The sequence below is a fragment of the Myotis daubentonii genome, chromosome 11 (genome assembly GCF_963259705.1).
Source record: "Myotis daubentonii chromosome 11, mMyoDau2.1, whole genome shotgun sequence".
NCBI lineage: Eukaryota > Metazoa > Chordata > Mammalia > Chiroptera > Vespertilionidae > Myotis > Myotis daubentonii.
Window position 1 is genome coordinate 48,203,060 of NC_081850.1, and position 21,817 is coordinate 48,224,876.

At 47.4% G+C, this 21,817-nt stretch overlaps 1 protein-coding gene and 1 pseudogene across 2 annotated transcripts in view; both read right to left on the bottom strand.

Moving 5' to 3' along the window:
• The window catches only part of FRMD3 (FERM domain containing 3), a 240,329-nt gene that overhangs the window by 151,998 nt on the left and 66,514 nt on the right, over positions 1-21,817 (bottom strand). The gene's annotated exons all lie outside the window — the stretch shown is intronic.
• Positions 14,717-19,894, bottom strand: LOC132212659 (importin-4-like; annotated as a pseudogene).

Below are 21,817 nucleotides of genomic sequence, written 5' to 3' on the forward strand. Positions count from 1 at the left end.
AATCTTGACACTTGGGAGGCCATATCCAATCTGGGAGACTATATATAAAATAATTTATTTTTGACTTAACATTTGAAGAATATGATAAAATATGGTTTAGTCCATGGGAGCCATAAAATATTTAATATCCATAAATGGATAGTGTCCATACAGGCTACAGAGCAGGTTATGATATTAGTTTCCAATTAGTCTTCCTTACGTACATGGTAACACCATAAACAATGACCAGTGACCAAGGGAGGTCCCCTATAATGACTGAATCTAGATCCTCTGTTCTCAGTAATCACTCAGGGCTGGCCTACAATGAGGTGCCTACTTCTGGCTTATTTTTAGACCAGAAAAAGCCCTCAGTCTTCGTTGGACACAGTCAATGAATGGTTATAAAACTCTGAATCCCCTGTCTCTCTGCAGCGGTTCTCAACCTGTGAGTCGCGACCCGTTTGGTGGTCGAACGACCCTTTCACAGGGGTCGCCTAAGACCATCCTGCATATCAGATATTTACATTACGATTCATAACAGTAGCAACATTACAGTTATGAAGTAGCAACGAAAATAATTTTATGGTTGGGTCACAACATGAAGAACTGTATTTAAAGGGCCAGAAGGTTGAGAACCACTGCTAAAGGGACTACTCCATGTCCGCCATCTTTCTTGTAGTTAGCTTCTCTCCACAGGAGCAGCATATTGCTGAGTGGGTGGCACAAAGCTCCTAAAACCCTTATGATTTCCTAAGTGATATGAGCACTAAGAGCACCTTTTGTTCTAATATTTGATTTGTGACCCTGGTTCCTGACACATAATTCCTAAATCCCTTGAAATTTCCTAGGTGATAGCAGTATCTCCTGTCCTAATAAGGTGACTCCTGGATAGCTCCTGGACCGAAGGCTAGTCAATAAAAACACCAAGCCATAATTAGAAGCTTGATATTTTCAGCCCCACCCCTCATTCTCCAGAGAGGGGAAAGGGGCTAGAAATGGAGTTAATGATTAATCATGCCTATGTGATGAAGTCTCCATCAAATCCAGAAAACATGAGGTACCAAGAGCTTTTAGGTTGTCAAACACGTCCTGGGAGGGTGACACAGCCCGCCTCCACAGGGACAGATGCTTTTGCACCAGGACCCTTACAGACTTTGTTCAATGGATCTCTCTATGTGGCTGTTCATCATATCTACACTAATAAAAGAGAAAAATGGTAATTGGCGTACGACGATACCCTTTTCATTGGCTAATCAGGGCTATATGCAAATTAACTGCCAACTATGATTGGCAGTTAACTGCCAACTAAGATTGACAGTTAACTGCCAACAAGATGGCGGTTAATTTGCATATGTAGGCACAATGCAGGGAGGCGAAAGGGAAAGCAGGAAGAAGCCCCCTGCCACTGACAGTGATCAGAAACCCAGGGGGGAGCTAAGAGCTGGGGGGCAGGGCAAAGGCGGCGCTGGGGCCGCCTTTGCCCTGCCCCCCAGCCATGATCAGAGAATTAGGCACCTTTGCCGCCCTGGCCAGTGATAGCAGGAAGTAGGGGTGGAGCCAGCGATGGGAGCTGGACACGGTCGAAGCTGGCAGTCCCGGGAGCTAGGGGTCCCTTGCCTGGGCCTAAAGCAGAGCCCACGATCGCGGGGCCGCTGCAGCTGCGGGTCCCCGCTGCCCGAGCCGGATGCCTAGGCCAGAGGCGTTAGGCCTGGGCAGGGGTGAAGCCTGCAACCGCGGGGAGCTGGGGGTCCCCTGCCCAGGCCTGACACCTCTGCCAGAGGCCGGAGGCCTGGTCAAGGGGCCGATCCGGTGATTGGTGATCGGAGGGTGATGAGGGTCAACTCCTCTGGCCGAGGCATCAGGCCTGGGCAGGGGGCTGAGCCGGGGGTTGGGGGGATATGATGGTCCCCTTGCCCAGGCCTGAAGCCTGGGTCAGAGGCGTCAGGCTTGGGCGGGGGGTGGAGCCAGCGATCAGAGGGAGATGGGGGTCCCCTGCCCAGGCATGATTCCTGAGCCAGAGGCCTCAGGCCTGGGCGGGGGCCAGAGCCAGTGATCGGGGGGAGATGGGGGTCCCCTGTCCAAGCCTGACACCTCTGGCGGAGGTGTCTGGCCTGGGCAAGGGGCCGATCAGGTGATCAGAGGGTGATGGGGGTCTACGCCTCTGGCTGAGGCATCAGGCCTGGGCAAGGGGCAGAGCCAGCAATCGGATGGGTCTGGGGGTCCCCTGCCCAGGCCTGATGCCTGGGCCAGAGGCATCAGGCCTGGCCTGGGGGCAGAACCAGTGATGGGGGGAAATGAGGGTCCCCTGCCCAGGCCTGACGCCTCTGTCAGAGGCGTCAGGCCTGGGCAAGGGGCCGATCCTGCGATTGGAGTGTTATGGGGGTAAACGCCTAAGGGCTCCCAGTATGTGAGAGGGGGCAGGCTGGGCTGAGGGACACTCCCCCCCACACACACACCCAATGCACGAATTTCGTGCACCGGGCCCCTAGTCCTTTATAAAATCCTTGATAAGTATATGTTTCCCTGGGTTCTGTGAGCTGTTCTAGCAAATAATCAAATCCAAAGAGAAGGAGGTCATGGGAACCCCCAATTTGTAGCCAAGTCAGGCAGAAGTTTTGGGTAACCTGGGGATCTACTACTTGTGATTGGCAGTCTCATGAGACTGAGCCCTCTGCTTGTGGGGTCTGATGCTATCTTCAAGCAAATAATGTCAAATTTGAGTTACATTATAGGAAAACAAGCTGGTGTCTGAGAATTGCTTATTGTGGGGGGTGGAAGGGGAGCCCACACATTTGGACTCAGCAGCATTATGAGTATGAGTAGTGTGAGAGTAAAGGAAAAACACAAGAGGAAGACTGAATTTTTCTCTATACCCTCTTAGCAGGAATTTTCTTCTTGTTTGGGGCGGGGGGTAGTTAAAAATGGGTCCTCTGGCCCTAGCCAGTTTGGCTCAGTGGATAGAGAGTAGGCCTGTGGAACAAAGGGCCCCAGGTTTGATTCCTGTCAATGGCATGCACCTCAGTTGCAGGTTCCTCCCTAGCCTGGGCCCTGGTAAGGTGCATGTACAGGAAGCAACCAATTGATATGCTTCTCTCATACCGATGTTTCTGTCTTTCCTTCCCTCCTTCCCACTCTCTCTAAAGATCAATGGAAAAATATCCTCAGGTGAGGATTTTAAAAAAAATTGGTCCTCTGTTATGCAGAAACTTCCTGAACAGCACCGCTGCATACACATTATGAATATTTTATTAGTAGGTAAAGATAGAGCCACAAAGAGCTAGGTGTGCTTTGCTAAGGTGTTTGACATTTATCCTGTAGGCAATGAGAAGCCATCAGAAGTTATCCAGTCAGCAGGTGACAATAAGTTATCAGTAAGTTAACTTAGGTAACATTAGCAGTAGTGTCTATAAAGTAAGGAGAAGCTGGGAAGGAGACCAGATAGGAGACACTAATCAACTAATTCAAATTCATTTCATTATAATTCTTTTTTTTATTTCTTTATTGATTAAGTTATTACATATGTGTCCTTATCCCCACTTCATTATAATTCTGAGTGTTTTTTCAAGCAGAAAATTTCTTTTCAAGATCTACCTCAAAATCCCAAAGTTCACTCACTTCCACCTCAGTGGCACTATTTCCCTGGTACTAGTCATCATGAGAACCAGAGAAGGTGATCTTGGACATCAGTAGGTTGTAAGTTTGTTGGTACAGACTGTCTGCCAAAGAGAACACTCTTATCTCTATCACCAGAAGAGACCAGATCTATACTTCTTTCTAGCCACTGACCACTTTAATTCTATAATCCAGACCATATACAAATAGTCACTTACATATATAAAACACAAAGCTCCCTTTGTAAAGACAAATGTAATCAGTGTGTTAGCCTCAGTATAACAGTCACATTGTGATCCTTAGGTCCAATGACCAAGGATAGTATTTGTCCAGTTTCTGACTGCCCCCAAAGATCCCCACTTCTTTAGTCACCTCAGGACTCTCCACATTCCTACACACATGATTCAGTAGACCAGCTCCCAGCTGGACACTCTAATGGGGCCATCAGCCTCCCAAGGCAATTTTCCCTAATCACAGGGCCTCTAAAAATCTATCACAGGAGGAGTATTAACTCACAACATTATTATCCATGGGAAATGTATAGTTAGGGAGAAAGGTGAAAGTCTAAACTCTCAAAGGCAGTATAACATAGAGGGAAGTATATAAATTTCAGTATCAGACAGACTGGATTTCAGTCCCACCACAGTGTGCCTATGGGCATCTCATCTTACCTCTATGGGTTTCTTTTCACATTATAAAATGGAAATAGGAACATTACCTTGCAGCATTGGGGTGAAGATGACAGACAACATATGTGAGGCACCTAACACAGTCTGGTACCTAGAAGGAATGGTGGTCATTAGGGCGGTTCCCAAGTATTATGATTCTCCTCTCCTTCCAGGAACATGGTAGAATTGCACGTTCTAGCTCCATTTGAAATAAGTCTTGGTCGTGTGCTTGTGCTGGCCAAGGAAGCTTTAAGAGCCAATGATACATTCATTCCCTTCCCACTACTATGGTGATCATGGAAGCATGAAAATGGCACCTCCATCACCCTGGATCACTATGTGACAATGGTGAACAGAAAGCCCTACAGACCCACAAAGGGCATTAGAGCATGAGCAAGAAAAGAAATGTATTAAGCCACTGAGATCTGGGGGTTCTTTTTTTACTATATCATGACCTATCCCATCCTGACTGAGAGAATGAGTAGTCAATGAATTCTAGCTAACGTGATTTTGTTTTTATTATTTCAAAATACCACCTTAGAAAGTGGGAATGCCTGACAAGTCAAAGATTCTGACTGAACTCAGTAAAGACTGATCCCACAGTGGCTGTACCCATTTATATTCCCACCAGCAGTGATGAGGGCAATCCCTCTTCTGAGTATCTACCCAAACTTTTTGAAAAAAAATTATTTGTAAAGATATTTGCACCCCTATGTTCACTGCAGCATTATTCATAGTGGCCAGGACATGGGAACTATCAAAGTGTCCTTCGATAGATGATTGCATAAAGAAGATGTGGTATATATACAGGATGTCCCCCAAAAATATAGACACACTTTAACAGCTGATGGCTCAATTGATATTTCTTTCTTTTCAGATTTAACCCATTGAAATGAATAATTATTCAAAGTGTATATATATTTTGGAAACACCCTTTATATACAATGGAATACTATTCAGCCATAAGAAAATATAAAATACTGTCATTTGCGACAACATAGATGGACCTCGAGAATATCATGCTAAGTGAAATAAGTCAGTCAAAAAAACTTAAGAACCATATGTTTCATTCATATGTGGGATATATGGGATATAAGACTGAAACTCACAAACACAGACAACAGTATGGTGGTTACCAGAGGAAAGTGGGATGGAAGGGCCAAATCTATGGTGACAGAAGATTATGACTTTAGGTGGTAGGCACACTATGCAATATACAGATCATGCATGATAGAAATGTACATTTGAAACCTAGATAATCTTATTAACCAATGTCACTACAATACATTTAATAATAATAATAATAATAATAATAACAAAAAATGATTGCAAGACAGATTACCAGGCAAGGACCCTGATACATTAGTTATTAGAGTTAAAAGGAGCAAAAATAATCCCAGTTCCTGAATCTGAACTATGCTTCCATGAATTAAGGATTTAAAGGTCACATTGAGCAGAGGAGGATAAATACACGAAACAGTGTCTGCAGACTAAAAGCTCTAGAGCACTGGACTCCAGCCAGAGCAATCATAATCCAAGAATTGAGGGCAACAGCCATGGAAAATAACTCTTAAGTATTTCCAGCCTTTAAAATTCCTCAATGGACCAGAAAACATCTGTTTCCTAATCTGGTGGGAAAAAGCCTCATTGCTAAATAGTAGTCAGCACCCCTAAAGCATGAAATCCATTGCCATTTTCCTGGGCAAAAACACACATACACACATTAGCCCTTCCTCCCTTGTTATCTGCAGATGTCACCAGCTGTGGATGTCACTACAAGAGGGGAGTGGTACAACGAGAGAACGCAATGCTTCCCTTCCCTCGAAGTTGCCAGAAACGGCCAGTACGAACTCCTACGCATCGGCATCTACTCCTTACACCATATGATGTAGAGCAAATAAAATATGCTGGACACATGGATAAAAATAATCTTTTTAGCCAGTGACTTAATGCTATATGAAGAACATAAGCTCCAAAGCCAGACAAACTCAAGTTCAAATCCTGTCTTTACCACTAGCTGTGTGATCTTACGCACATTACCTGCTCTGAGACTCCGTTTACTCATAGTCAGAATAGCAACAATAACAGCCAGGCATCCATGCTCATGTGCATTGCATCTTTAAGTCCTTACAATAGCAGATGAAGGAAAGATTTATATGGATCTCAAAGATGAGAAAATATGAGGCTCTAAATTATCAGGAAGTAAAGCCAAGATCCACCAGATCCTCTTTATCTTTATAGCTTTTCCCCAGTGGCATGTCTGGAATATTCCCTCTGATCCTGGAATCTTCAATAGTCTTTAAAAGACTGCTGGGACATATCTTGATATTCATACTAATCTTCCTATTTATCTATGGAGATATAAATATCAACATAAAAATATACATGGCTTTAGATATAAATACAGGGGGAAATGTTAACAGCAGTTGTCTCTGGGTAGTAGAATCATAAATGGTTTTTAATATCGAAGTTTTTTAAAAAATATATTTTTATTGATTTCAGAGAGGAAGGGAGATGGAGAGATAGAAACATCAATGATGAGAATCATTGATCGGCTGCCTCCTGCACACCCTGTACTGGGGATCAAGCCCATAACCCAGGCATGTACCCTTTGTGAGAATCAAACCTGAGGCACTTCAGTCCACAGGCCGACACTCTATCCACTGAGCCAAATCAGCTAGGGCAATATCTAAGTTTTTTGTATTGTGTCTATTGAGAGTACATCTGTTTGGCAAGCATGAAAAAAATATTTCTCAAAGCCATAGGAGGAGATTACTGGGCTCTTTTTAATTTTTTCAACATTTGCATATTGTTTCCAAAATAAGTAAAGGTATTTCAGTCACTCAAATTATATTTCTTTGGTTTTGCTTACTTTAAAAAAAATGTTCAAGTGCTGTAATTAATGCACAAGGGAAAAATCTAGTCTGCACTTAGAGCTTATTAACTTGGGGTTCCTTCAATGTTGTGAACAGGCTGCCATAGCCCTGGAGGACCCAAAACAATGCACATTTACCCCAAAGGGAATTGGAAAGACCCACAAGCACGGCCATAGGACTTGCTCACGCAAGACAGTAGGCTGGACTTTGCTCCAAGAGCAGGTTCTACCAAGCTCCTCCTGACAAGCCAGTGACCTTCCCCACCCTTCTCAAAGTGACCATTTTTATACAGAAAACCAAGCTGAGGTCTGGCTTAGCTTCCCACATTACTCATGCAGTGACTGATGATTCCCTAGGGGTATCAGAGCTGCTCAAATGTCCTCAGAAAATTCAAGCCAGGACTAAGATGTGGCCCATCTTCTTTGATTCTTCCCAGGCATAGAAGGAAACACTATGTGCTATCTTTGGAGCATTCTTCAAAAATCATGTGCCCTTTGGCTCAGCAGAACTAAAGTTAGTTCTCACTGTCCCAAACCAAAGTCAATACGGCCATAAGAAAGCTGTGTGTTTGGACCACACTGACCCAAAGTGGTGGGCTAACACCAGGTTCTGGAAGTCAGATGCCAAGAAACAAGAGGCGAGGAATCTGCTTCAGTTTCACTATAAGATGTTCTTGGGGCTACTGTCTATGCAGCCCCAGGGTGAAATTAAGCACTGAGAAATATTTGCCTTCCATAGTAACCAGTGAAATTTTTCTCTCGTGGTTAGATTAATTTTCTTTTTCAACTTGCCTTCCAGGAAGCTCACAAATGCATGACCCACCCGCAACAATTGTGCAAGTCATACAACCTGCAAGCTTGCATTCAGTTTGTCCCCATGTTCTTGACATTCCATTTAACCTGAGTCTTTTTTTTTTTAATATATTTTATTGATTTTTTACAGAGAGGAAGGGAGAGAGATAGAGAGTTAGAAACATCAATGAGAGAGAATCATCGATCAGCTGCCTCCTGCACATCTCCTACTGGGGATATGCCCGCAACCCAGGTACATGCCCTTGACCGGAATCGAACCTGGGACCTCTCAGTCCGCAGGCCGACGCTCTATCCACTGAGCCAAACCGGATTCGGCGACCTGAGTCTTATTTGTATTATTCTTAATATTCTTATTCTATTACTACTTATTAACCAACTCAAATGCCATATAAAATATGTTCGATAAGTTAACAAGACATTGCTGGCCAGCACCAGCCATGTCAAAGAGGTGCCATCCAGAGGGTCTGCCCCAAAAGCCACCAGAAGGGGCCTGTCCTTTCCCTCCACAAACTTGTGTCAGATTCATGGTAGTTCACCATTAGAAATTCATTCATTTAGCAAAACTACTTTCTTCTATTCTTGGGAGATAAAGTAAATACACTGGGAAGAATGCCTCCCTATTTATCCCTGTAAAGAAGTTTATCGTGATCCTGTGTAGCCATACATCGCTCAACACAGGCGTGGGCTTAGGAAAAGAGAAAACACAAGGATAATTGAATTTGATGAAAGATTTAAGGAATGTTTGAGCATCAAGAATATTTTCACAGTGAGGAATCTGCTTTTCTGGGACAAACAAGCCTGCAAACTACAGAGCTATTTGACACAGGAGAGGGAGTGGGAAGGGGCTAAGATTCATTTGCCTCCTTCATAATGTTGACAAACATTAAACTCAAGCCTAAAAGTCTGTGGTGACGGACCTGATGCTTCTAGTAACTGACACTTCATAGCATTTCAGAGTTCACAGGAGCTCTTTATAAATATTATCTCGAGAGAAACCAAGATGGCGGCATAGGTTAATGCCGGAGATTGCTGCTTCGAACAACCACTTCAAAAAACAACTAAACAACGGAACGGACATCATCCAGAACCACAGGAAGGCTGGCTGAGTGGAAATTCTACAACTAGGAGGAAAGAGAATATCATACCCAGACTCAGAAGAGGCGCAGTGCTGAAGTGAAATACTCAGGTGCGGAGTGCGAGCGGAGCGGGCTGGCGGCGGAGGGCGCGGTTGTTGTTTTCAATCGGGATGGAGTTTCAGACTCTGAGCTCCAGATCCGGGCGAGTCTCTAGGGACCCAGACTCAAACGGGAGAAGCGGGACTGTCTGGCTTCGGTCGGAACTCGAAGGCAGCTTTCTCTCGGAGGTTTGCAGCAGTTCCTGGGACTCTGTGAGGCACAGCCCCTAGGGATGGAACTGAGAGCAGCCATAACTGCTCAATCCAGCCCACCCTGTACATCCCTGGGGACCCGCCCCGCCCAAGCCCTGCGCAGAGCTATTTGCCGGATAGCCTCAGGCAAACGCTAGATTAGCACCGCCCTAGAGATCCAGCACAGAAGCTCTCCCACTGCAGACACAGCGGACTCTCATAGCCAGTTAGCCTGGAGGTCAAATCACCCCCGGTATTGCCGACAACAATCAAGGCTTAACTACAACAAGACTGAGCACAAAGACCACCAGGGGGTGCACCAAGAAAGCATAAAAAATGCGGAGACAAAGAAACAGGACAAAACTCTCAATGGAGGATATTGAGTTCAGAACCACACTTTTAAGGTCTCTCAAGAATTGTCTAGAAGCCACCGATAAATGTAGTGAGATCCTCAAGAAATCTAATGAGACCCTCGATGTTATGATAAAGAACCAACTAGAAATTAAGCATACATGGACTGAAATAACAAATACTATACAGACTCCCAACAGCAGACCAGAGGAGCGCAAGAATCAAGGCAAAGATTTGAAATGCGAAGAAGCAAAATACACCCAACCAGAAAAGCAAAATGAAAAAAGAATCCGAAAATACAAAGATAGTGTAAGGAGCCTCTGGGACACCTTCAAGCGTACCAACATTAGAATTATAGGGGTGCCAGAAGATGAGAGAGAGCAAGATATTGAAAACCTATTTGAAGAAATAATGACAGAAAACTTCCCCCACCTGGTGAAAGAAATGGACTTACAGGTCCAGGAAGCGCAGAGAACCCCAAACAAAAGGAATCCAAAGAGGACCACACCAAGACACATCATAATTAAAATGCCAAGAGCAAAAGACAAAGAGAGAATCTTAAAAGCAGCAAGAGAAAGAAACTCAGTTACCTACAAGGGAATACCCATATGACTGTCAGCTGATTTCTCAACAGAAACTTTGCAGGCCAGAAGGGAATGGCAAGAAATATTCAAAGTGATGAATACCAAGAACCTACAACCAAGATTACTTTATCCAGCAAAGCTATCATTCAGAACTGAAGGTCAGATAAAGAGCTTCACAGATAAGGAAAAGCTAAAGGAGTTCATCACCACCAAACCAGTATTATATGAAATGCTGAAAGGTATCCTTTAAGAAGAGGAAGAAGAAGAAAAAGGTAAAGATACAAATTATGAACAACAAACATGCATCTATCAACAAGTGGATCTAAGAATCAAGTGAATAAATAATCTGGTGATCATAATAGAATCAGGGACATAGAAAGGGAATGGACTGACTATTCTTGGGGGGGAAAGGGGTGTGGGAGATGAGGGAAGAGACTGGACAAAAATCGTGCACCTATGGATGAGTACAGTGGGTGGGGAGTGAGGGTGGAGGGTGGGGCGGGAACTGGGAGGAGGGGAGTTATGGGGGGGAAAAAAGAGGAACAAATGTAATAATCTGAACAATAAAGATTTAATTAAAAAAAGATATTATCTCATTTAATCTTCAAAAAGACCTTGTAAGCTTATCATATTCTCCTCATTACATAAACTAGAGGCCTGGTGCACGAAAATTTGTGCACTTGGGGAATCCCTCGGCCCAGACTGCACCTTTTTGCAGTCCAGGAGCCCTTGGGGGATGTCCAACTGATGGCTTAGGCCTGCAGTCTGGCCTCCCTCTGCGGGAGGCAGCCAAGCGGGCCATCAGGGGATGGCAGCTGGCCCCCATCGCCCCGCTGCTGGTCGCCATCACCACCCCCCACCTCATCACCATCCCCTCCCTCTGCCTGCTGGCTCGCGCCTTGGTTGGCTCAGCCCCCCGCTGACCGGTTGTTCTGCCTTTTGATTGATTTGCATATTACACTTTTATTATATAGGATATGAGAACTGTGGCTCAGAGAGGTCAGTAGCTTGTCAAGGGCACACAACTTATTTAGTGGCAGAGGGGAGACAAGAACCCAGGTCCCCTCCACCAGAAAATGGCCCACAGGACATAAACATGTTGTCTGAATAGAGCCTACCAATAGGAGTCCCCAGAGCAGGATGTCCCATTGAGTGAGGCCTCAAGAGCCTGGTGGCTTCGGTCTGTGCACTCTGCCTTCAGTAACCCCAAACACTGCTTTCTGAGCAAAACTACAACCCACACTTGAAAATAAAAATGCCTGTCTGCCACAGCCGACATCCACCTGACCCCTCAAAAAAAAAAAAATACACCTGCAAGTAGGAAAGTCCTTTTCTGGTACTTTGCACCATTGTTCATTACTCATGTTCAGGAAAGCATTTCTAAGGCACCCGAGGAGGAGGTGTTAAATTTACTGCCTTCCAAATGTTCTAATTTATTTATAATCAAGAGTATGTGTATGCCAAAACCGGCTTGGCTCAGTGGATAGAGCGTCGGCCTGCGGACTGAAAGGTCCCAGGTTCGATTCCGGTCAAGGGCATGTACCTGGGTTGCAGGCACATCCCCAGTGGGAGATGTGCAGGAGGCAGTTGATCGATGTTTCTCTCTCATCGATGTTTCTGACTCTCTATCTCTCTCCCTTCCTCTCTGTAAAAAATCAATCAATCAATCAATATATATATATATATATATATATATATATATATATATATATGAGTATGTGAAAGAGAAGGAGAATACAGCCCTGAACAGTGAATACACCTCCCCACTCCCCGCTCCCCACCACACACACACACACACACACACACACACACACACACACACACTGTCAACCTCCAAGCCCTCCTCACAGAGGGCAGATCATGGATCTCAGGAAATGAGATCTGAGCAGCTGTCTTCCCCTCCGGCCTGGGCCCTGTGGGGTAGGTCTGGAGGCCCTGAGGTTGTGGCTGCAGCCTATGGGCTGAAGTCCATTCCCATGCCTAGCAGACATCTACACCGAGCAGAGCAGGATCCAAACCCCAGACCAGACAGGCAACCAGATCTTGGGACCGAGAGGGGGCGGCAATGGCTGCGGTGAGATCCACCACAGGAGCGGGATCACAGGATGCAGATGAAGACCTGGACCTCAGGAAGTCCAAGGGTCAGCCCAGAGCATGCAGTCAGTCTCCAGAGAGAGCAGAATGCACCCAGTGGCAATGGAGGGGACCAGAGGGCAGCAGAGGCCACAGATCCCAGCCACACTGTGGCACAGAGCAAGAGCGTCTGGCCTGAGAGGCAGAAGTCAGGGTATCAAACCCTAATGCCTACTGAGTAAAACTCCCAACAAATGATTTGTCCTCACTGTGCCACATTTCTTAATCTAAAAATTTGAATATATGAGACCTAATTCACAGGATTACTGTGAGCATTGAGTGAGATGATGCTCACTAAATGCCAGTGTATTATCTGTCGCATGGTAGGTGTGCAATAGATGCTTCTTTTTCTTATAAGACTCTACTGGAAGTCACAAATTCTCAGTGCCTAACCTAAATATACAGCCTATTGGGGTTTTATTGTTTTTGTTTTTTAGTTTGAATACCTAAAAGTTGGTTCTTGGGTGTGTATATGAGTACCGTTCCAATGTAACTTGCCCTGAAGCCTTTAGTGGTACACCTTTCTAATCTTCCTATAATTATTGCTAAATACACTTCTCTAAGAGACATCACATCACATACCTAAAAATAAACATCTTTATTGGATGAGGAGCATGCCATCTCTGCCATAGTCTCCACTACTCTCTACTATCTTTATCTTGCCCCTGGCCCAATGTACACATTTATGCTACCTGCCTGGCCCTGTAGGCATCTGAGTCTGTGACCTTTGCCCTTAAGCCAAGAATCAGAGCAAGTGGCAGACAGAGGCTGAGGCATATGAGAGGTGAACAGCAGCAGCTCCAACAGCCCAGCCCCCAAACCCTGTCACCAACAGCCATGATTCCATGACAGCCATTGTACTGCTGAGGGTGGCTATGTTCCTCAGTGGCAGAGCCAAATCCAGCAAAGCAGCTCTAAATCCGCGGATGGCACCATGCAAATGGTAGCCTTGGTGAGACAGCCAATGCAAGTAGCAAATCAATATCAGCTCCATCTCCAAAGTTCCACTGAACCTCAGAATAGAAGCAATGACCATGTAAATTAAGGCACTTGGGCCACCCTCCAATCCCCTCCCCAAGACCTCAGAGGGGGAAAGATGCTTGAAATCTAGTCTGATTTTCACTTTACTTTAGCCAAGCTGCCTTAAGCTATCCAAACGTCAAAAGCACCTCATCTCCACAAATTTCCAATTATCTTGGCAGCAGTGGAAGGAGCTGTGACCCACAATCTCTTCTTGGGATTTCTTGCAGCTCTGTGGACACAGCTGGGAGAAGCAAAGGCAGACAGACCCTGACAGCAGACCAGCCCTCTTTAGAGATCCCCGGGTCTCCCACGGCCTGTGGTCTTGCCCAGCTCGTAGGAGTGAAGGTCTTGTTCATATGAAACATGACTATGTTCATGAGTGGTACCTTGCTGAGCTGCTGCAGGCAGCAGGGAAGTCAAAAAAGGAAATAGCATTTTTTTTGAGGGGCTATACCAGGGTTCTTGTTAAATGCTCTGAGGGCCTAGGGGCCACATTAAAAAATATTTAACAACAGGGACAGCAAGGTGGCACAGCTAAATCAGAACAATTGGCCCACTGGCCAAAGGTCCCTTGGACAAAGTATCCACAATTTGTGGTTTTGAAAACCAAGCACATGTACTTTAAAATATAAAAAAAAAAAAAATTTAAAACCCTAGACCAGAACTGGTGAAGGGCTCTACAAGCATTGATGCAGCCTGCTGAGTGGCCGGGCCACTGCCTCCGAGGAGGCAGAATGAGGCCAGCGAACAGCTGTAAAATGTCTTTTAGAAGAGGAACATCTGGTCTCGCTCCGGGATCACGGAAGTTTCCTGGCTGAACTCTGGGGTTATGGGGTTCACTGGTTTTATATAACAGGCCGTATTTCCACTGGAATCATACTGCCATCAAATTATAGAACAAGACTTTAGAAATCAAACCCAAACACAGTGAGCTAGGCGGGCTAGTGACAGAACCAGTCCAGAACACAGGCCTCTGGCTCCCAGTCTGTGGATATTTATTTATTTATTTATTTATTTATTTATTTATTTATTTATTTTAAGCAGAACATGAATTACCCTTATTACAGTACTAAAGGCTCGGTGCATGAAATTCGTACATGGGGGAGGGGAGGTCCCTCCACCCGGCCTGCACCCTCTCCCTGCACCCTCTCGCAATCCGGGACCACAGGCTCCTAAATGCTCGCTTGCCTGCCTGATCGCCCATAACCATTCGCCTGCCTGCCTGATCACCCACTAACTGCCTCAGCCCCCATCACGACAGCTTCGTCTAGAATGCAGTCCAGAAGGTCGTTCAGCTGTCCAGTCTAATTAGCATATTACACTTTTATTATTACAGATGTTGTCACAGGTCCATTTGTATTGTCCTGCAACACAGCAGATCCAGCCCCAGAGTCAGCTCCCTAAGGCAGTAGGCAGGGCTGGGACTCCGGAATCCAGTAAGGCATGAGGTGGAACTGGCTAAGAGGTGGTCTTGGGACCCAGGCAGGCTGTTCTCTCTGGCCCAGCTGTAGCCCACAGTCTAGGTGAGGCCCAGGATGGCCTGGAGCTCCTGGGCCTTGTCGCCAGGCAGTGAGTCCAGTGCTGAGTGGAAGCTGCCGGTGTGCTGTTCGGCCAAGAAGGTCAGGAGCAGCAGCAGCGTAGCCTTGGCGTCTAATGGGATCTTGTCATCAGCCTGAATGAGGCTGCAGATGCACAGGAGCTCCGGAGCCACATCTACAACCTGGTCGGAGCTGCCCTGGTACAGGAGGCTGAAGAGGTAGCCTATGGTGACCCACTCCTCCAAGTCCTCCTTCGGCAGCAGGGTGTGTGTGCGGCAGAGCAGTCAGCACCCGGGGCTCTGGTCTCCTTGTGGAACTGGCCATCAGTAGGTGGGCCAGTGCCCCACTGATGTTATCATGGGCACAATCCTGGTGCTCCCATGCCCACATGGGCAACAGGAGCCCCACCAGCTTGGAGAAGTATTCCTGGGCAGGGCAGCCCCCAGGCTCAGCCAGAAGATGGCATTGCTCCTCACTTCGGGGGTCGGTCTCCCGGGCGGCCTCAGCAGCACGGGGAGCAGGCAGGACACAAACTGGGCTGAGGCAGCACCCAGGCCCGGAATGGACTTCGCCAGCGTCCTCAGTGCAAAGGACTTCTCTGCCACTGTGCAGCCCTGTTTCGTCTTGCAGAGCAATAATGGCAAGAACCCAGCAAAGAAGGGGGCAAAAGTATCTCCCTCTCGCAGCTGCCAGGGCAGGGATGGCCTCACCGGCTTACTCTAGCAACATGGCGTCATATTCAGCCTGGTCCTCGTCCGCCCCTTCTCCTCAGTGCCCTGACAGGCTCTTCCTCTGCAGCATGGCCTTAAGCATGTTGCAGAGCTCAGTAAGGTGCCCAGGAGGCTGCAATGTGAGGATCCCTCAGACGCGCAGCCCCCGTCAGGGCCTCCAGTACGGCCTTCACCACTTGGCGCTCCCGCTCCCTGGTTACCGCCTGCATGTAGGACGTCGCCCCCTCGTCCAGGGCTGCCTGCAGAGCAGCAGTGTTGGGTTCTGAGGGGCACTTTGCCAGGCCTTGTGCAGTGCACAGCAGAACTGTCCTGGAGCCTCAAGGGTTCCTTTCACACATTCAGGTGGAGGCACTCCAGAACTTTGAATACTTCTTCAAAGACACTCTCCATGTAGGGAAGGAGGGCCACCCTGGCATTCACAGAGATCTCCCCCAGGACAACACAGGTGTCTCCCTTCTCATCGAAGAAGGCATTCTCCACACTGCACCCTGAGATCTCTGAGTTACACTCTTCCACTTCCTCCCCATCGCTCTCATCATCAAACGGAAGGAAGGAGCTGTGCTGCTGTCATTCTGAGGTACAAGGCCGTCAGTGGAACGCATGACAAAAGCATGAGTGTGGGGATTTCTGGCAGATAGGGTGCCAGGCCCTCACCCATCGGCCCTGATAAGGCTGCAAACAGGCTGCATGTGCAGCACCTCAAATCAGGGTCTTCTACCTGGTCACATAGGCTCAAGCCCAGCTGGTGGTATTCCCCAGCCAGGGGCCTCACAGTCTCCCCCCACCAGCCCTGCTCATGCCAGTACACCCAGTGTCTCCAGGCTCTGGATCCGCAAGGCTGAAGGACCAAATGACTTAGCACCAGGAATTCCCGCAGGTGCTCCATGGCGGTGGGGAAGTAGGGCAGCAAGGAGGCCTATGCAGCCATGGCAAGGCCCCCAGGATGCTCATAGCCAGCTCCTTGGCCAGCGCCCAGGGGGCTGCATCATACACTCCATAAGCTCCAGAAGTAGGGCTGCACTTTCAGCCCTAGGTTCTCCACGAAATTAGCATAGCAGGCCCTGGCTAGGTGGTGTGGGTGCCCAGGAGCCACTGACTTCAGCTCAGCAAGGAGCGTGGCATCCCCTCCTCTGAATAACTGCCGATAGGAGGCCATCGGGCCCAGGGCAAGGAACAAAGCATTATGCACAACGGATCCTCTAAGCCCTTGCACACAATCTGCAGTCGTGAGGGCAGCACTCTCTGCCTGATGTGGTCACCTGCTCCATCAGACAGCGCAGCCAGCACCAGGAGCCCAGCCTGGCACTGGTGTGGGTTGTCTCTGCCAGGACTCTTCCAGCAGGGGCATCAGCGGGCTAAAGGGCGTCTCAGGGGGCTAATGGGGTGCCAACACAACCTGTACAGCAAAGTGCTTGGGTATCTCTCCCACCAGCCCAACCTCCAGTTCTTCCTCCTCTGATTCCCAGTCCTCCGGATCCAGCTGGCCCAAGGGGGCCGGCAGCCATAATGGGGGAAAGGGTGTGCAGCAAGGTGGGCAGGAGATGAGTCCTCAGTAAGGCCTTGCTCTTGACTTTGATTTAAAAAAAAAAAGTGAGGCTGCAGAGCATATGAACACGTACTGCACCACCCAGAGCCATGTCTCCAGCCACCCCAAGGCAGAATGTGAGGATCCCAGAGAGCTGGGAGGTGATGACAAGCATCTCTGACTCCAGCAATTCATCCAGGGCCTCCGGGCCTCACAGGCCTTCGCCTTATCTACAGCGATCAGTCTGCAAGGCGATCAGTCTGCAAGGCGGTGGTGAGCTTGGGCACTAACATCCGAGCTGGAGGCAGCCATTAGTGCGGAGATAAGGGGCCAGGGTGGTCAGAGCGCAGGGTGTAGAAGAGAAGCCCGGGCGAGCCCACCTCACCAAGGGTTTCCAGAAGCCCAAGAAGCTCCCAGTGGTGGGGTCGGAAGACCTCAGGCCGGGAGGTCACCGCTACACTTAGCAGCATAGCCCCGTCTCTCTCTCAGGGACGTGGGGACTGTGGGGTTTGTGCTGAGGAAGCTGCATGGGCTGAGGCCAGGCCTCCGGGCCTTCCTTCCAAAAGTAGAGGCTGAGGGCTGGGCCAGGCTAGGGCTCACACTGTGCGCTGTCTCTCGCTGGAGTCATCAGCACCAGGGACTGAGGCTCTCCGGTGCTCCGCCGCCGGCCTCCGCCAGCGGACGTTCAGTCGCTGCAGGTCGGGAACTGGCAGGTCTGAGGATCGGTGGCCGAGGCCAGCAGGCCACAGAGCACGGGCAGTGTGGCGGGTCCGAAGGGCCATCTGCAGCTGCTCCGTGGCCCGAGGATGCGCTCATGTCCGGCAGCAACAGCTCCCACAGGATCTGCTGCAGGATCTGCTCCAGGCCGCGGGCTCCGGGGCAGCAGTCGAGCGGCAGTTACTTGGCCGGGAGGTGGGAGGGACAGCGCGCGGAGGTGCTCGCAGCCTAGGAATCTTTAGACAACAAATGCCCGCCCATCTCGCTCGGGCCCTGCTGACCCCATGACGTCACTCACTGTTTGCCAACCTCGGCTTCGTCGAGGTGAAAAGAGGTGCACACACATCTCAGCCCTAAAACCACTTTTGTTGGTGGTGGAAATTTTAACCAAGGCACAGACTTCCTCTCAGAGCTTTGTAGGAAAAGAAGATCTGGGGGGTAAGGGAGGGCAGGGGTGTGGCTCCCTGAAATATTCCTAAAATGCTCAGATCACCCCACCACCACCACCACCACCAGCACCACCGCCATCTCTAGAGTACAGAAATGCTCTCATTTCAGTCTGGGCTGTGCTCTGAAGATTGTGCACTGGAGGCATTTACTGTATGTATTTTATGCCGCAATGTTTTTTAAAGCCATAACATGTTTATTCTTCACAGTGAATGCCCCTCTACAAAGCCTAAGCTGAAATTTAAAGAGATTCACAGAAGCACCCATAAAACACACACACACACACACACACACACACACACACACACCACACCCCAAGGCTGATGCAACCTGACAATTTTTTTTAAAGCTGAAGCAAGTAAATTATATGGCAAAGCCTGAAATGCCTGCCCCACCTCCGGGCGTGCAGTCTGTGCGCGCACGCACGCGCACACACACACACACACACACACACACACACACACACACACTGTGTCAGCTCCTCAGACACAGTCTGCCACATGCCACAGCCTCTTTCCTAGATATATTGTGACAGACTCTAAGCTAATGAGACCCCAACTGTCACCCTCCGTTTTTACATTTGTTTTTTCATGTTTTCTTCCCAAGACCAATGCCCAAAAGGCAATTATGGGCAAAATGCACAGCACCAGCATTCTTCTTCCTCCTCTTTGGAACAGCAGGTCCCCACGTGGCAGCCTGGAACAAAGAGCCTCAGCTCCCCAGGAAGGGAGGGCTGGCCTCCAGGACACGGGAGCCGGGGTCTCGGTGGCCACCGGATCAGGTCTTGATGGGCCACGGCTGCTGCTGCAAAGCCTGCCTGCCCGTTGCCGTGGGCAGGAGAAACAGAATTGTAAGAAACTGACTTTCTAGAAAAACACCATGCTGAACTCAAGGGCCAGAGCCAGCAACTGGAACATCAGAAAGCTTGCAATGGGGAGATAACTCAAAGTGGAAGCAGTGTAAAAAAAACACTGTTTCAAAGTGGACGGGGTAGAGGGCAATCTCTTCAAGTGGATAAAATGTAGACAATGAGGCTTTAATGAATGCCCATTTAATAAGTCCCCACAGATGAAAAATGGTATGTATAGAAGCTCTGTGGTATAAGCAATCCATTGCCAAATTATCCTCAATCCAAGAGCACTGAGCACAGGTCCCCTAAGCTACAAGCAATAGGTTTGCTTGTTTTTATGATGGGGGAAAAAATTACACACACACACACACACACACACACACACACACACACCTTACCTTTCAAACAAAGTCAGTGGACTTTTTCATAAAGGATTATTTTTGAACACTGGAGGAAGACCGGCTCCTTCAGTGATTATGTTGAAGAGGTGGATTAAGGGAGATTATATTGTCCTTTGTGCATTTCCCTATTTTCCATTATATGCATGTGTTTATCAGAAAAGCTAGTTTTTGAACTTCTTTTAAGAGCCATAGAAGGCAATGTTAAATTGCCTCCATGCACACATACACACACACACAAATACACACAGCCCACATGTGTAAACCCTGACTACTCCCGTCATGGTTCCATGTTAATGGGAACAAGGATTACCTTGCCCGAGTGGTTGTCAGAACCACCATGGAGTGTGGGCTGCTGTCAGCCCAAGTGAGTGCCTGACAGGAATGCTGATGCAAACCTGTCACAGAAACACCATGGCTGGTCTGATGAGATGTGCTATGAAGTCAGCGTGAAGGTTTCACCGGGCAGGAGAGCGAAGTGGCAGCTGGCGGGGATGAGGTAAGAAGAGCTAGCCACTCCCCTGCTGAATGAGAGTGGTTCACAGGGTTGATCCCACAAAAGCGCATTCCCATCAGTGTCGGTGCCTTCCCTGCCCCTCACTCTGACAGATAAAACAGCCTGTCAGGGTGTCTGTACATTATTAATAACCATTTCAGGAATCCCCTGTGAATTCTGGGTAGTTTGTGAGTTTAAGTCCATTTCCTAGGACTTGATTCACCCTCACTAGATACCAGCAGGGAGATGGGAACACTCAAGAGCCTTGGCCCCCTTTCTTTGGGCTCATCGCAGCCACATTGATGGGGAACAAGGGGAACACCCCTGGGCTTTCCTCCAGCAGTTCTCTCCTAGCCACCTGGACCTTGGACGTGAACGGCTGTCCATCTCTACATCAACATCCTCCTGCGTGACATAGGAGGTGTCTAAAATCTGGAACAAAATCTACACTCAAATTGGTTTGCTCAATTTCAAATTCTCCTAGTTCAGATTCAGTAGCTAAATTACCCATCCCCTTATTAACGAATTTGTGAGATTGTAAACCATGAAATTATATTTCTATATTTTTTGAAGTTCCATTTGATTTTTTGTGGATGGACTCTTTCTTGGGCCCAAATGTATTATTTTTCTCTGAAAACTGGAAAGTTAGCTATTACTTCTTAAAGTAAGAGCTTCTTGGATTTTTTTTTTTTTACCTGAGCTTAAGTATATATGTGAAAGAATTATCATCCAGAATTTTATTCACCTTAAATCTTGGATCTTATATCTGAACTAGAGGCCCAATGCATGAAATTCATGCAAGAGTAGGCCGTCCTTCCCCGGCTGCCAGCACTGGCTTCCCTCCGGCACCCGGGACCCAGGCTTCTCTCAAGCCCCAGCTTCGTCCAGAAGGTCGTCTGGAAGGATGTCCAGTCTAACTAGAATGTTATGCTTTTATTTTTATAGATTCTCAGAACTAGGTTCATCAAAATAGCTGCAAGACTCACTCAGAAAACTAATTTAACCCAAAGCAATATATACATCTGTTTTATTCATTTCTAATCGACTCAAGAGTAAGAATATATCTGATCTTTATTATGTACTCTCAAAAACATATTGACAGAGTCTTGGAATCAGGAAAAAGGAATCTAATATAGAAATGTATAAATAAGTTCCAGCTTCGCACTGTAGTGAGCACTTGGAGTGTGGCTAGTGAGACTGAGGAACTAAATATTTAATTTTAAAAATGGATGCCTAATTCAGTTATTGGAAAAATTTACATTACATGTGTGGCTCACATCATATTTTTGCTGAACACTGTTCTAGCTGGCTATATATGGTGAGGTAACTGACAACAATAGCATATTATTCATATATTGTCTCCATATAGTAACACATCTTTTGTAGCTGTTGTACAATAGCCTTGTTTATTATTTTCCCACACTCTTTTCATTCTATCTCTAAACAGTAAAGGTGTGAGCCATGATTGACTGCTACCCTATAGAAGCAAAGGTTGTTCTACTACTGACAGTGGGCAGTAGTAAACGCCAGTCATTCCAGTTGCTCCCATATAACCTGGCTCCTGGGCTGGGAATAAATACATGACAGCCAGCAACAGCATTGCTAAGGGCAGGCTCAAGAGTTACACCCACACTGGCTGTCTTTCTCAAATATACAGTATTTATAAAGCGGGCCGTTGAGTATGACACATAAAGAAAACATCTGGTCTTAC